The following is a 15,835-nucleotide window of genomic DNA, read 5'->3' as shown; positions in this document are numbered from 1 at the left end:
AAATTAACATCAGAAATGTTTCCCACTGAGTTATTTATTTCTTTCTATATTTTTCATAAAATGTTTTGTTATTTTACCCTTCATTTAGTCCCTAATCAAAGTCTGTCTACCTTTAGTAAATGCATTTCTGTATTGAGAGAGAACGGCTTGTATTTTCAAATTTAAAAAGTATTTCGTTTTCTGTTTAAATTAGTGAAAGCAATCACTACATCTTTTTCTAAAAATATGTAAAACTTTAATTTATAGATAATTTATATTTAGCTAATGCTTATCAAGTGCTTACTATGTATCAGGTATTATTTCAAGTGCGTTACATGGAGTACCTCCTCTTCACAAATCTGTGAGGTGGGTTCTAATATTATTGAAACCCAGAGGAGGTAGTCCATTATCCAAAGCTACTGTGCTAATGAGAGGCAGAGTTGGCATTCAAACCCAGGTAGTCTAGCGTTGGAGAGCAGTTTTAACCACACTGTTCCATATTGTTTCATTCTAAAATGTATGAAATGCACCATTTAGTTGTGGTTATCTATCATAAAATTTGTTGTTGCAGTTTTCTTCTGACAATTAAGGGCAAGTGGAAAGAAGAGTTTTCACGATCTTCCCTATCCTACCAACACAGATGGAAATAATTGATCCTGTTAAAATCTGGACACTGATTTTATTTTTTCTATTCATCTTAAATTATCTTGAATATTTAGAAGAGCTAGGGAACATTTAATATTTCTTCAGTATATAATTTTCTATTCTTAAAAAGAAGGTAATTTTTTTAAAAAGATTTATTTATTTGAGAAAGAGTGAAAGCGAGAGAGATCACAGAAGGAGAGGGAGAAGCAGACTCCCTGCTGAGCGGAGAGCTCGATACGGGGCTTGATTCCAGGGCCCTAGGATCATGACCTGAGCCGAAGGCAGTCGCTTAACCAACTGAGCCACCCAGGTGCCCCAAGGTGGTAATTTTTAGTGAAGGATCCTTTGAATTGTGATCTCATTTCTGAAGAGAAGGATTTGAGCTGTTTTCAATTCTAGGTTTATGAACAACAGTACCCATTTGAAAGGCTGGGACTAGGGTGAATATTTTAGCCCTACTTATATTAATATTTTAGCCCAATTAGAGTATTGCAAAATTTATTGACCCATGTATGATCTGGGACCTAACATAATGGATAGCTACTTTATCAGTTTAAAGCTGAACTTAAAACAATGCATTCTAACATGTATTTCTACAAATAATTTTTATTGTAAAAGAGAAGAGAAACACCTTAAAATAAATATCTAGGCTAATTTTTTGTGGCTTATTGATTCTAACAACAACTTGAGAATCTTTTGAGATTTTTTAATTGAGATTAGAGGTGATGAATAATTTCTTATCCAAAGGCCAAAAGGATGCAATGGATTTTGTACTGACAGATATAATAGAGATTTTCAGAAGGTAAGATCACTAGGCAGTTCATTTGAACCACTTGCTTTATTTTTTTAATTTTTATTTTTTATTGAGATATAATTGACATATAACATTGTGTAAGCTTAAGGTGTACAGTATGTTGGTATGATACATCTATATATTACAATATGATTACCACTGTAAATACCTCTATCATATCATGTAATTATAATTTCTTTTTTCATGGTGAGAACATTTACGATCTAATCTCAGCAACTTTGAAGCATAGAATACAGTATTGTTGACCATAATTACGATACTCTGCTTTAGATTGCCAGAACTTATTCACCTTCTAGTTGCCAAGTTTATACCCTTTAACATCTCCCCAGTCCCCCACCTCTCAGCCCCTGGTTACCACCATTCTACAATGAGTTTGGCTTTTTTTTTTACATTCTACATGTAAGTGATAATCGCATAATATTTGTCCTTCTCTGTTTGACTTATTTCATTTAACATAATGCCCTTAAGGTCCATCCAGTTGTTGCAAATGGCAGGATTTCCTTCTCTCATGGCTGAATAATATTCCATTGTCTCTGTGTGTATATATATATCTTCATCAATTCATCTGTTGATGGACATGTATATTGTTTCCATATCTTGGCTATTTATGGCATGCTGCAATAAACTTGGGCATTCAGATAGTTTTTTGATACTTTGTTTTCATTTCCTGTGGATATGATAGAAGTGAGATTGCAGGATCATATGGTAGTTCTGTCTTTAATTTTTTGAGGAACTTCTGTACTGTTTTTCATAGTGGCTGCACAAGGGTTCCTTTTTCTCCACATCCTCACCAACACCTGTTATCTCTGTCTTCTTGATGATAGCCCTTCTGACAGGTGTGAGGTGATATCTCACTGTGGTTTTGTTTTGCATTTTTTGATGATTAGTGATGGTGAGTGCACCCTTCCATAGCTCAGCTGGTAGAGTGGAGCACTGTAGACTGGACATGTGAGGCATTTGTTTTAATCATGTGTAAGGCTTTAGAGTTTAGCAGGAAAATCCTAATTCAGAATGCCTTACCTCTTATGAAATTTATACATTTAGAGAGTAATGTCATTTTGAACAAATAGATTAATATAACAAATACTTATTAGTCATCTTATTATCAGGTCAAATAACTTAATGAGGGATATGTGACAGTAAAACTCCTGCTCTTATAAACCAGAGTGGAAGGGGCAGGGATTGTGGCTATTTCTATCTTGTAGTTTACAGAATATATAATTCTTGTTGCTTCTTTCCGTTTTTAGAGTAGATAATCTTGGCTAAGCCAGTATAGTTCCTTATAGAATTTTTGGTCTGGTTGGGGAAACAAATCATAACTCTATTTCTATGTATCTATAGATTTATGAGAGTATAATTAATTATCCAAGGGGAAAAAAGATAAAGCTAGATGAATATATAGACAATCAGATTTTTACGCATTCAGGGGTGAGGGAGAGCTTGAAGACTTCATGGATGATAGGGACCTTGAACTGGGCCTTGCAAAATTGGTGAAGTTTAGAAAGAAGAAGTAGCCAAAGGTGTCTTCCAGACAGATGCAGGTGTAGAGAGACAATACTGAGTAGGGAAGGTATTAGAGGAGTCTGGTGAAGTTAAAAGTTTCTGGGAGATAACTTTTGGTTGACTTAATGCAAACCAATTTCTATTGGTAGAAATTCTCTTTAGAGTACACGTGATGCTGGTAATAAGGTCTAGGACTGCATTGGGTTAAAGAACTTCATATTAATTCCAACTCAGTAATACTGAAAGGAAAAATTCTCTTTTTATTTCATTTTCCCATAGGAGAAGAATATATATTTCCTATCAATTAAATTACTCTGGTAATTGAATTTTATATGTGTGCTCAATAATATATAGTTCCAATATTTCTGGGATTATATTTGTGATAAAATTTGCTCTTAAATAGAATCTGCTAAAATGATCATCGCTTAGGAATTGATAAGGCTAATGCTCTTTCTTCTGTATGAAGGATACTGTTTGAACAGTGTCTTTTTGGAACTGGAGGAGATACTAGAGTACAAAGTGTAAAGACATTTATGGAGTTTTCCTGAAAAATGGTACTCAATCTAAGACCACTCTTAAATACTATAATGGCAAAATAATATTCTCTGAATGAAGGAGCATTCTTGGTATAAAAATGGAATTAATCTAAGAGGTAGAAAACAAGTTTTCAACTCTAACTTGAAATTTGACATTTATTTTTCTATCATAGGGAACAGTTTCAGTTTTATTTCATAGTTACATAATTAGAAATATATATGGTAGAAATAATTTTGATAAATGACAACATAGTGCTTGTTACAATTCAGTTGCACATACTAAATATTAACTAAATTTTGAGAGCAGCTGATGAAATAATTTAAAAATAGGTGATTATATAAGATAATTTTTTTGTCAAAATAATTGCAAGACTTGAAAAGGGATCATTTTTGATGGAGTAAAAAAATTTCTCTCTGGATCTCAAAAGCAGACTTTAACAAACTATTTTTCTCTGATAGTAGTCAAAAAAATTTCGTTATTTAGATGCTTAGATGAGAGCTGGATTGAAGGTTACACAAAATGCCATATTTTGAGAAATTAGATAGTTCATCCCAGTTTAAGTATGATTACAGGCAAATATGATTTTAAACATATTTTTCTTAGCTAAATATTGATAGAAATTTAAATATTCAAAAACTTTTATCAACATTCAGTCAGGAAGTTATTCTTACAATCATACTTTAAGATAGTTACTGTGGTAAGTTACAGAACCAATTTATACTCCACGTAGAGCATTTTGATGGCCATTAAACATTAACAACTCTGGCATTTACAGGAAGTATCTTTTGGTGATTCAGGAACTTTTACAGTACTTGATGCTCAACAGTCATATGAACAGAGATTTTGTAGGACCAGAAACAGAAATCAGATCACCATTGGCTCTCACTCTGTTGGAAAAATATAAAAAGGGTTATTTGAAATCTTGTCTATTGTGATAGTATTACAGGTTTAAGTACACCCTCAATAAATACAGTAGCTATTCTTCTCAAGTGTAGCTTATTCTACCCTTTACTGAAATCTCTGTAAATTTTATGCCTGGTCAAATATTCTTTATTTTCTAAGATTTTCTTTTTTTTTTTTTTAAGATTTTATTTATTTATTTGAGAGAGAGAATGAGTGAGAGAGAGCATGAGAGGGGGGAGGGTCAGAGGGAGAAGGAGACTCCCTGCCGAGCAGGGAACCCGATGCAGGACTCGATCCAGACACTCCAGGATCATGACCTGAGCTGAAGGCAGTCACTTAACCAACTGAGCCACCCAGGCGCCCTATTTTCTAAGATTTTTATTTGACCTTACCGACTCTCTTTTCCATCACACTCATATGGTTTGGATATGGCCTGTGGTTTCTATCTGTTCTCATATTTAATCATTTTCCTTAATCACATGGATATTTGTTTTCCTATACCCATAGTGTGTAGGGGTTTCAATGAAAGTTATTGAATTTACTTTTCTGTGGATAGTTCTCTGGGAGAACAAAAACATATACACATGAATATAACCATTTCCTTTCCTTTTGAGATGGTTTACCAAATTTGGACTAAAAAGAAAAACCTAAAACCACTTTAATTTTAGTAGAAGTTGGTGATCCTAGGGATTTCCCCAATATTCAAGTAAGAATTATGAGACACACATGTTTGTTAGAGAAAAACCTCCATATCCTGGCCTTTTGTTTCCATGTGGAGGGACTTCACGGAGTGTAAAATGTCCAGTTTCTTTCTCCACATTTCATTCACTCCTCCAAGAGAGAATAATGCAACCTAGTAAGTATGGGAGAAGAAACTGAATAACTTATTCTTTTTCTCACCCTGTCTCTTGGTTCTTCAGTCTGACTGCCACAAAGTGCTTGAATTTGGGTCTCTTTCTGTCTGCCTTTGGACAGACAGTCCTGCAGTGCTTTTGCCTGAAAACACGTCTGTAAAGTATCATGATACCTGGCAAAATTGCAGCTCTAAACCATATTCTCCAGTCTGTTTCATTAGAAACAAAGGTAATAGCGTGAAATTTGAGTCTATCTCCCAATTGTTTTCAAACCTAGGGGAGGAACAGCAAGTATTATTTGACTCCGTTAAGCCCCGAACTATCATAACATGCCCCCCCCTTCTCGGTTTTATTTCACATGATAACCACTCAAGCTCTTATTTTCACCTCACTAGGAGAAATGTTTTGTTCTCTCAGCATTTTTTCCCTGGTTGTAAATGATAAATTTAACTTAATAGAAATGAAGTACTATTAAAAATCTCTAATGTTTTGCCTCAGAAAATGAAGCAATTCCAAAAGAGTCACTTTTTAAGTTTGTTCATTACCAAGTGAACAAAGAATGACTCTTTAAAAGTGATTTAAATTTTTTAGGATTTTATTAATATTTTATATTTAATATTAATTCAACTCACAAATTGTAGCAAAATTTGTGCAGGTAATTTCACAAAAATATTTTGGCCCTTAGACAAGATTTTGGCCCTTAGACATAGTCAAGTGACTATGATGACTTAAAATATTTTCCTTACTTTTATAACCTCTTTTCATTTTCCTTTCTGCATTTCCTTTCTGCATTTCTGTCTATATTTGTCTTATTATCCATAAGGACTCTCCTTGTGCTTAAAAAATGTAGGAGAGTGGTAGAGTGATGTTGAGCATCTTTTCATATGTCTATTAGCCATCTCAATGTCTTCTTTGGAGAAATGTCTGTTCATGTCTTCTGACAATGTGCAGAAGCCCAGCGTCAGCTTCCAGCTCAGCAGGGAGCCTGCTTCTCCCTCTGCCTGTTCCTCACCCTGCTTGTGCTCTCTCTCTCTCTGTCAAATAAATAAATAAAATCTTTTTTTAAAGTCAAATAAAATTTTATTTATTTATTTGACAGAGAGAGATCTAGCGAGAGAGGGAACAAAAGCAGGGGGAGTGGGAGAGGGAGAAGCAGGCTTCCCGCGGTGCAGGGAGCCTGATGTGGGGCTGGATCTCAGGACCCTGGGATCATGACCTGAGCTGAAGGCAGACGCTTAACGACTGAGCCACCCAGGCGCCCCAAATAAATAAAATCTTAAAAAAAAGAATAGGATTTAATAAATATTATTTCCTTTGAAAAGAGTTCATTATATTATGGATGTTTGATAAGTTGCCCTGAAAGACATGAGATGACTTCTTACTAGAACTGAAATATATAGATTAGATCTATATGAATGATAATGATTTTGTCTTTTAGGGTGATGGTGTCAGACTGTTTAAATTTAAATCTTAGCTCATTGCCCAAATAGTTTTATAACCTTGATTAAATTACTTAACTCCTGTAAACCTTATTTTCTTGTCCATAAAATGTGAATATATCATAGAGCTGTTCAAAAGATTGAATAACAACATGTATGTAGAATACCCAGCACAGTACTTAGCATATAGAAAGCTGTATAGGTGATAATTATTATTACTTTTAAAATATTTATTTATTTGTTTGACGGGGGAGAGAGAGAGAGAGAGAGAGAGCGAGCACGAGTGGGGGGAGGGGCAGAGGGAGAGGGAGAGAGAGAATCTCAAGCAGACTCCCGCATGGGGCTCAATCCCACAAGTTTAACCGATTGAGCCACCCAGTGCCCCAATGGTAATTATTATCATCATTTTATTAGTAATAATCATTTTAATTTATATCTGAGTTATGATTTTTTTGTCCCATGTTTTTATGACTGTTTTGATCACCTCTTTGTCACCCCATTAGTAAGGGAAGGATTCTTGCCCTAGGGTTATGGGGAAGGCCAAACAAATGACACCAGACTCTGGAAAGATGAGACAACAGCAGTTTATTAGTCACATGTACTCACAGTCTGATGGAGGAGGATGCCGCACACCACATGTCACGGGAAGGTGATCTTAAGAACAGAGGAACAAATAGAGGGCTAAGGGAGCAGGCTTTGTAGTGACAAGAGGGTGAGATGACTCTGGGGTCCTATGGGAGGATGTGATTGGCTTGTTCCAGTAATTCTGCAGGCTGGTGGTCAACTGAAACCTGGGATACAAGGATAAGTAGGCACGGAGTTGGTTTCTGTGATGGGTTTGTTTGGCTAGGGGATTTTGTCTCTGAGAGCAGAGTGGAGCAGGGAACTGTTGTTAGGCCATTTAAGACCCTGGAATCAGATGTCAAGGCAACACATAATATTTATTTCAGGCCTTAAACCACAATGACACTGGTTTAATGCCAGAGCTGGATATTAAGAGGATTTAGGTTATTAGTATCAATAAATCCACATTATAGCTAACATCAAATGATATGGACAGTAGGAGGCTTCCAGATACAGATCTTCCAATTTTAATTTGTTTTTTTGCCTTCTTTTTTAGTTTTTTTTTGGCAGGGGAGAGAGAGGGGACCTCAGTTCATATCATAAGATGTACTATACTGAAATCAGTTTCTACAGACTCGGGTGGCAGTTCTGGTCTAAATAAAACTTCTGTCAAATTTACAAAGGCTATTGGATCTTTTTAAAAAATGTATCAGTTACTCTTTTCATTTTGTGCTTCTAAGCTTTGGGCTGATGTAGTCACTGAGTATTTTCAGTTTAAGTGTTTCTGGGTGTGATTACAAGGAAACACATTATACCAATGTTCTAAAATCTAAATGAATACCAACTTGCCGAAATTAAATTTAAGATGGGTATTTTAGCTCCTTAAGTACTATTTGGTTATCTCTTTTATGTATTTTCATTGCAATTGTCATCACACAATATATATGGTATGGTAAAATAGAGAGTTAAAGAATACTACTCTTTGATAATTATTGCTTCTCTTAATTCAATATAGCACCAGGTTATTGACTTAGAATGGGTTTAATATATAAAATGCCGATTTTAAGCTCTTTTTGTAAATGCTTAAAGTTTTTCATTACTAGATATTGAATCTTAAATTTCTCATTTCTAAATTACTTCCTGTGTTGGGTTTAGAAAGCTGAATTAAACCTCTTAATTATTGGAATACAATTTTGGTAAATGTTAATGAAATTCTATAAGATACCTAACTTAGCCCCAGTTTATTAGATCCATTATAACTGACAGTGACAATTAACATACTTAACATAATTTAAAATTTATAATATTTGAACTAATTTATAATAATTTGAACTAATAAAGTGATATGAGTTTTACAAAGTCCACAAGGATAATACCCAAGTATGTAATTAGTAAGCATGAGCATTGACTGGTAATTTATCATGTTTTTCCAGTTATTAAATTGTCCTTTCCTTGGACTTGAAAATGTTATAAAAAGAAAGAGAGGGGTGCCTGGGTGGCTCAGTAGTTAAGCGTCTGCCTTCGGCTCAGGTCATGATACCAGGGTCCTGGGATTGAGCCCCGCATCGGGCTCCCTGCTTGGCGGGAAGCCTGTTTCTCCCTCTCCCACTCCCCCTGCTTGTGTTCCCTCTCTTGCTGTGTCTCTCTCTGTCAAATAAATAAAATCTTTAAAAAAAAGAAAAAGAAAAAGAAATGGGAATAGTATTAAAATTCTCGATCTGTCGGGTAGAAACTGCTTGCTGCCTGCTTATTATTCATTCTCTCCTTTTTCTTTATTAATAGAGTCCTGGTTGTGTGTCTAACAAAAGTTTACATCTTCCTACATTCCTCTGCAGGTAGAGATGGCTAAAGACTTAAGGCAGAGTTTACCAAACTTTCTCAATCATGGAGCTCTTAGTGCCTTAGTAATTTTTTCATGGTGCCCTTAAGTCAAAAGAAATACCTCCATCCAAACAACTTAATAAATATCTATGTTCTAATAAGGTAGTAGCCATTTGAAAAAATAATATAAGTAACTTAAGAGAAAAACTATTTTTATTACATTCTTGACCAACCAAATTATGCAGAATGGGAGGTTTGTGCTTTGAATGCTGTGCAACTTTTCAAATCTTGGAATCAGATTGGACCCTATTGACCTCATTTGTTGTTTGATGTTAATTTGCATATGGTATTTGCTTTCTTTTTAACAATAGCATTGTCAAAATTCCAGCTTTTCAAAGATAGGTCATTTCAGTATACCAAGATCAAATGTTGAACCCAAATTTGCTCAAGTTAGTTTTTCACTTAGTCTGATAAATGTTGAATATTACAGTACTTTCTTCAAAAACTTAAAATATCCTGTCATGTTCCCATGAATTAGCTGACACCATGAGGTAGTTTGACACACAGTTTGGGAACTATGGGTGTAAAGAAAAATTGTTGGAAGGGACTTCAGGGAATATTTGGAAATAGACGAAACTCAGCTGGTCTTTTGTCATTTGCCCTCCATCCTTCTGCTGTTTCCTGCTTGGAATGCAGATACAATATCTCAAGATGGAGTAGCCATCTGACAATCACAAGAATGAAAGTGGTATCCTAAAGATGACACAACAGTAAATTAGAGGGAAACTGTGTCAGGATAACTCTTCTGCCAGTCCAGTGGGTTCTGGATTGATCACAAATGGACATTTTTGTTATATATGAACCACACTGTGGTAAGGTTCCTATTGAATGCTGCTTACTGCAGTCCTAACTGACTTCATCTAAATTTTTAGCTATGCCCTCCATCAATGTATCAGCCTGAGTTTAGTAGCTGAGTTTAGAAAAGTTTGTTTATGCATCTTTAATGGATAATCTGACTAACTCTATTTATAACAACCTTTCCAAACTTTTTATGTAAGACACGAAACTGCAGAGACATTGGGCTATTACCATTGAAATAAATGAAAATGCCAGTATCCATCCATTCAATATTGGCAATCCTGCTTGTTTTCAGTTTCACTTTATGTCTTTTTTCCATGCTTTCTTGCTGTCACCTAATATGAAAGGTCCAAGGACAAATGCTCTCACTTTTATTCTAAAATTCGTCCTTGAGTTTGACTTGAAAATTAATTGAAAAAGCGCACTTAACTCACTTGTAGGCAACAGAGAATCTTTCTGGGACTGTGGGTGGTAAAGGAACAAGAGTCAAACACAAAAAACTCTATTCACAATTTATCAAAGTTTTTTAAATGTTAGGGGCTCCTGGGTGACTCAGTCAGTTGGGCATCTGCCTTCAGCCCAAGTCATGATCCCAAGGGCCTGGGATCGAGCCCTGCATCGGGCTCCCTGCTCCTCGGAAAGCCTGCTTCTCCCTCTCCCACTCCCCCTGCTTGTGTTCCTGCTCTCACTATCTCTCTCTCTCTCTCTCTGTCAAATAAATAAATAAAATCTTAAAAAAAAAGTTTTTTAAACGTTAAAGATGAGTATAGAAGTTCCTGTAAATGGGATTCCTTGATTTCTCTTTCTGCCATTTCATTATTGGTATATAGAAACGCAACAAACACTTCCCTCAGAGGGAAAGCAATTCAAAGGTAAACAGCTTACAAGCATTCTATTCTCCTAGGATGATTAAGAAAAGTTTCCCTAGAGTTTTCCCAGTTTGAAAGTTCTCAATCTCCGTAAATTTTGCATTACTAGTCAGCAACTAAGAGACTTTTTTTCCCCTCCTCTCCCAGGGTGAATATATTATACATATTCTGTATTAATTAAGCTTAATTTCCTGGGTTTTTAGGTCTCTGAGACCAGTAATTTGAAAATCATCTTCCTTTGTTGGGTGTGTATAAATGAATTAAACCAATATTTTCTTAAAAAAAAAAAAGCAACAGAATTCTGTACATTGATTTTATATCCTGCGACTTTACTGAATTTGTGTATCAGTTCAAGCAATTTTTTGGTGGGGTCTTTTGTGTTTTCTGCGTAGAGTATCATGTCACCTCAAATAGTAAAAGTTTGACTTCTTCCTTGCTGATTTGGATGTCTTTTCTTTCCTTTTGTTTTCTGATTGCTGAGGCTAAGACTTTCAGCACTATGTTAAATAACAGTGGTGAGAGTGGACATCCCTGTCTTGTTCCTGACCTTAGAGGAAAAGCTCTCAGTTTCTCCCCATTTAGGATGATAATAGCTGTGGGTCTTTTGTATGATGCCTTTATGGTGTTGAGGAAATGTTCCCTCTATCCCAACTTTGTTGAGGGTTTTTTATCAGGAAAGGATGCTGTACATTGTCAAATGCTTTTTCTGTATCTATTGAGAGGATCATATGGTTCTTATCCTTTCTCTTATTAATGTCGTGTATCACACTGATTGCAAATATTCAACCACCCCTGTAGCCTAGGAATAAATCCCATATGATTGTGGTGAATAATTCTTTTAATGTACTTTTAAATTCAATTTTCTATTATCTTGTTGAGAATTTCTGCATACATGTTCATCAGAGATATTGGCCTATAATTCTCCTTCTTAGTGGGGTCTTTGGTTTTGGAATCAAGGTAATGCTTGCCTCATAGAATGAGTTTGGAAGTTTTCCTTCCATATCTATTTTTTTGGAACAGTTTGAGACGAATAGGTATTAACTCTTCTTTAAATGTTTGGTATTCTTCCCTTTCCAACCCTAGATTCCAAAGACCATTTTATATCCTTACATGTCCCTCCCACCTCTCTACACTGTCTCTCTCTCTCAGTCCAGACAAATAAATGCATATTATTTCATTTATAAGGAACAGGGAAAGAACTTTGTTGCATAAGTTCAGAAAGTTTTAGATGTGTGTGACTTAATTATCGTCTCTCATTTATACCCCTTTCTCCTTGTCATTGACCTTAAATGGAGAGCAGTAATCTTCACAAATTAAGGAAGGACATTAATATTTACTGACACCTACTATGTGCCAAGTTCTGGTAAGTACATTCACATATATTATTTTACTTAATATTTCAGTTATTTCAGCATAAGAATGAGAATATGTAAGGCAAGGTGGTGTGATGGGAGGCTTGGGAGTCCAACAGACTGGGTTTGTGTCCCAACTTTGTCATTTAGTAGCTATTTGATCTTGCTCAATACTTCAGTGGAGGTATTATTATTTCTATGTTAAAGATAAAAAGACCAAGTCTCAGGAGGACTTAAGGTTTTAATTGTTTATTCTTTAATAGATGAGCTAAAATTTTTAGAAAAACAACCTCAACTGACTGCTCAGACCCACATACTTCATTGAAACATGGTCTTTGTAGTGCTAGTTTTCTGTTTTTGTAAAACTTCCATATGAGTTTTGGAATTTTATTCTTACCATTTAGAATTGAGACCATTTACATCCACTGTACTAAATTGTAAATGAGAACTGAGATTACTTATGTCAACATGACTAAATATTTGTTTCAGGAAATTCTTGCCCGGGAAGAGATTGCTAACTTGGACAAATAACAAATGTATCAAAAAGACAGTCCACTTATGAAGGTGTGCTTCATTTTCATATGAAGAAAGAGCACAAAGTGTTCTTTATGTGTCCATTAATCCTAAACTATTATATCATGGGCTTGCCCAATCCAAAATTTGTTTCCTGCCTTGAAACACTAACCTTAAACCACTTCATCTTAGACCCCAAAACTCTATATAAGTAGCATTCTCTATTATCCTTTTCTTTTGGGCCCCTGCCATGACTTTGTTGAAAGTGGTGTTCTTTATTATAGTAAATCTAAAGAGTTTAGGTTTGTTTTCTGATGGTTTTTTAAGAAGTTATCAGTCAACATCCTTGGTAATCATAATTGCTGTGTAGTAAAGAATTAATCTTACCCACAGAGAGATCTTTGTTCATGAGAGATAATTTCTAAGCCCTTGGATTGACCTGCCAATAAGAGTGTTGTTGTTTATCTGTGGGCCTTGAGTCACACTGAATAATCTGATAATGTGAATTATGGTATGGGCTTTGGGCCACACAGCTTAGCCTCCACAGGGGCTGACAACTAAAGGTCAGTCATATAGGTGGTCAGTCATGTCTATGTGCCTAAGCCCTAATAAAGACTCTGGATACCATGGCTTGAGTACACTTCCCCAATTGGCAATACTCTATGAATATTGTCACACATCATTACCTAGAGAAGTTAGCATTGTCCACAACTTCATTGAGAGAGGACAACTGGAAGTTAAACATGTGGAACTATTTTGGACTATGTCCCTTGTGTCTCTTCCATTGGCTGATTTTTGCCTGTATCCGTCTCCTGTAAGATACCATAACCATGAGTATAATAGCTTTCAGTGAATTCTGTGACTCCTACTGGTAAATTATGGAACGTGAGGATAGTCTTGGACTTGCAACTGGTGTCATAAGTGAGAGTTGTTTGGGGACTGCTGAACTTCACAGTTGATGTCAGAGTAATGGTAGTGTTGGGCACTCCTAAACTTTGTAAGCACGTACTCAGTGATGACATAGCACGCTCCATTTTGAGTAATACACTCAGTGATAATTCTAACACTTACCAATTTTTCCTTCTCTTCTCTTTCATGGTAAGAGAAAGAATAGACAAATGTTAAAGAGTAAGAGCGTCCAGTTATAGCTTCAATCTGTGAGGATATAAATGAATACATTCTATGTATTTAAAAATCAGAGAGTATAGAATAAATTATAAATCATAATAATATTATTACATTACATTTGCACCTTTCTGATTCCCTGGATTTTTTTTTTTTTTTTTTTTTTTAGAGAGGGGGGGTGGGGGAGGGGCAAAGGGAGAAGGACAGAGAGAATCTTAAGCAGGCTCCACACATGATGTGGGGCTCAGTCTCACCACCCTGAGAACATGGCCTGAGCTGAAATCAAGAGTCAGACAGTTAACCAACTGAGCCACCCAGGTGCCGCTGATTCCCCAGAATTTTTATAAGGAATCTTTACTAAAGAGGAAATTTGGGCTTACAGAGATGAAGTATCCTTCCCAGACCTATTATTTGAGAATAATAAAGTCCTTACATCTAGGTTTCCTGATTAGAATTCAGGGTTCTTTCTTTTTAAAATATGTCATATCTTATCCCAGTTGCCTCCATAGAAAGCTATAGGTGCACATAAACTTTTATGAAATAAGATTCTTAGATACACATTGTTCTGTAACCTCAGCAATATATCACTGTGGCATGAAAATTTTTGACACATTCTTACGTGTTTTCTTTTGGTGTATGCTCTTTCCTTATCCCATTCAAGTAGGTAATCAATTTTGTGATTTTTCTACCTTGGGAATTTCCTGGCTAGGTAGAAGTTCTGGCTGGGGAGAATAGAAATTGTGTACCAGACATTTCCCCTGTTTCCTGTCTTTTGTTTCCAAAAGCTTAAGCCCACTGAAGACAATAGAGTTCAATGAAAGAGAAAGCTCTTAAAGGATATAGAGTGGGATTTCCACAGACCACAAAAATTTTCCTTGTTTGCTGGCGATGAGTGGAAGGTCTGTGGATTTATTCATTAAAAAAAAAACCTACCTAGTTAAAAAAATGCCTAGTTATGACATTCAGGTGTGGAAGTCCTCAGAGGGAATGGCCATTAGGTGCATCAGGAAAACTGATTTCAGTCCAGGATATCCTAACTTCATTAAAGACATGGTGTCTAACATGTGCTTGCAAAAGTAATAGAGTAAACAGATCTGAAAGGTATATGTGAGCTGGAATAATTGAGGACTAAGTGATAATCAGTATAAACAAATGATGACTGAAATGGCCCCCCTGCCCTAATATCCTAGTGTTGACCAGGACCCCAAGACCTTAGTTCAACCCTAAGGAGGAATCTCAAGAATTGCTGATGTTGAATTTCATTTGAGCTTAGAAAGATGTAGGTTTAGAATTTAAATAAATTTACACAAAAAAGTAATGAATCATTTAAAAATTGCTTATATACCTAAGTTTGTGAACTCAGTTCATATCTGCTCATCATTCCTTTTCTTTTTTCTTTCTGATAGGATTTCTTTAGTATATCTCAGACCCTTTGTTTATTTCAATCTTTTAAACAACAATTTAGTTTAGATATATGTCTTAGTAACATATTTCTAGATTTCTAACCGATTTAAGTACTTCTGTCTTTTTTAAAGATTGTTATTTTATTTTAATTTATTCATTTAAAAAATATTTTATTATTCATTTGAAAGAGAGAGGGTGAGTGAGCACAAGGAGGGGGAAGAGGAGAGGGAGAAGCAGACTCCCTGCTGAGGGACTTGATCCCAGGACCTGGAGATCATGACCTGAGCCGAAAGCAGACGCCCAACGATCTGAGCCACCCTGGTGCCCCTTATTTTATTTTACTTACTTATTTATTTTTTTAGAGAGAGAGAGAGAGAGGGCATGAGTGGGGAGGGGGAGGGGCAGAGGGAGAGGGAAAGAGAATCCTAAACAGGCTCCACACCAGCAGTGTGGAGCCCTGTGCGGCTTAATCTCATGACCCTGACATCATGACCTGAGCCAAAATCAAGAGTCGGATGCCTAACAGACTGAGCCACCCTGGCACCCCATAAGGCTGTTTATTTTAGAGCAGATTCAGGTTGACAGCAAAATTTGAGAGGAAGGTACTACCGGAGATTTCTCATATACTTTTTACCCCCACGTATGCATAGCCTCT

General features: G+C 35.8%; 1 long non-coding RNA gene across 2 annotated transcripts in view; it reads left to right on the top strand.

Moving 5' to 3' along the window:
* The window catches only part of LOC123839042 (uncharacterized), a 467,480-nt gene that overhangs the window by 124,026 nt on the left and 327,619 nt on the right, over positions 1-15,835 (top strand). The window contains exon 1 of one of the 2 annotated variants that reach the window (XR_006789557.3): positions 12,084-12,149. The exons of the other annotated variant lie outside the window; for it this stretch is intronic. This is a non-coding gene — a long non-coding RNA (uncharacterized LOC123839042). Of the gene's footprint in view, positions 1-12,083; positions 12,150-15,835 lie in introns of those variants that run through there. 2 annotated transcript variants of the gene reach the window in all.

Source organism: Mirounga angustirostris, unplaced genomic scaffold (assembly GCF_029215605.1).
Source record: "Mirounga angustirostris isolate CCGP_5_RB_7025 unplaced genomic scaffold, mMirAng1.0.hap1 SCAF_3, whole genome shotgun sequence".
Lineage (NCBI taxonomy): Eukaryota > Metazoa > Chordata > Mammalia > Carnivora > Phocidae > Mirounga > Mirounga angustirostris.
The sequence above is the reverse complement of the archived record's forward strand: the minus strand, read 5'-3'. Positions and strand labels throughout refer to the sequence as shown.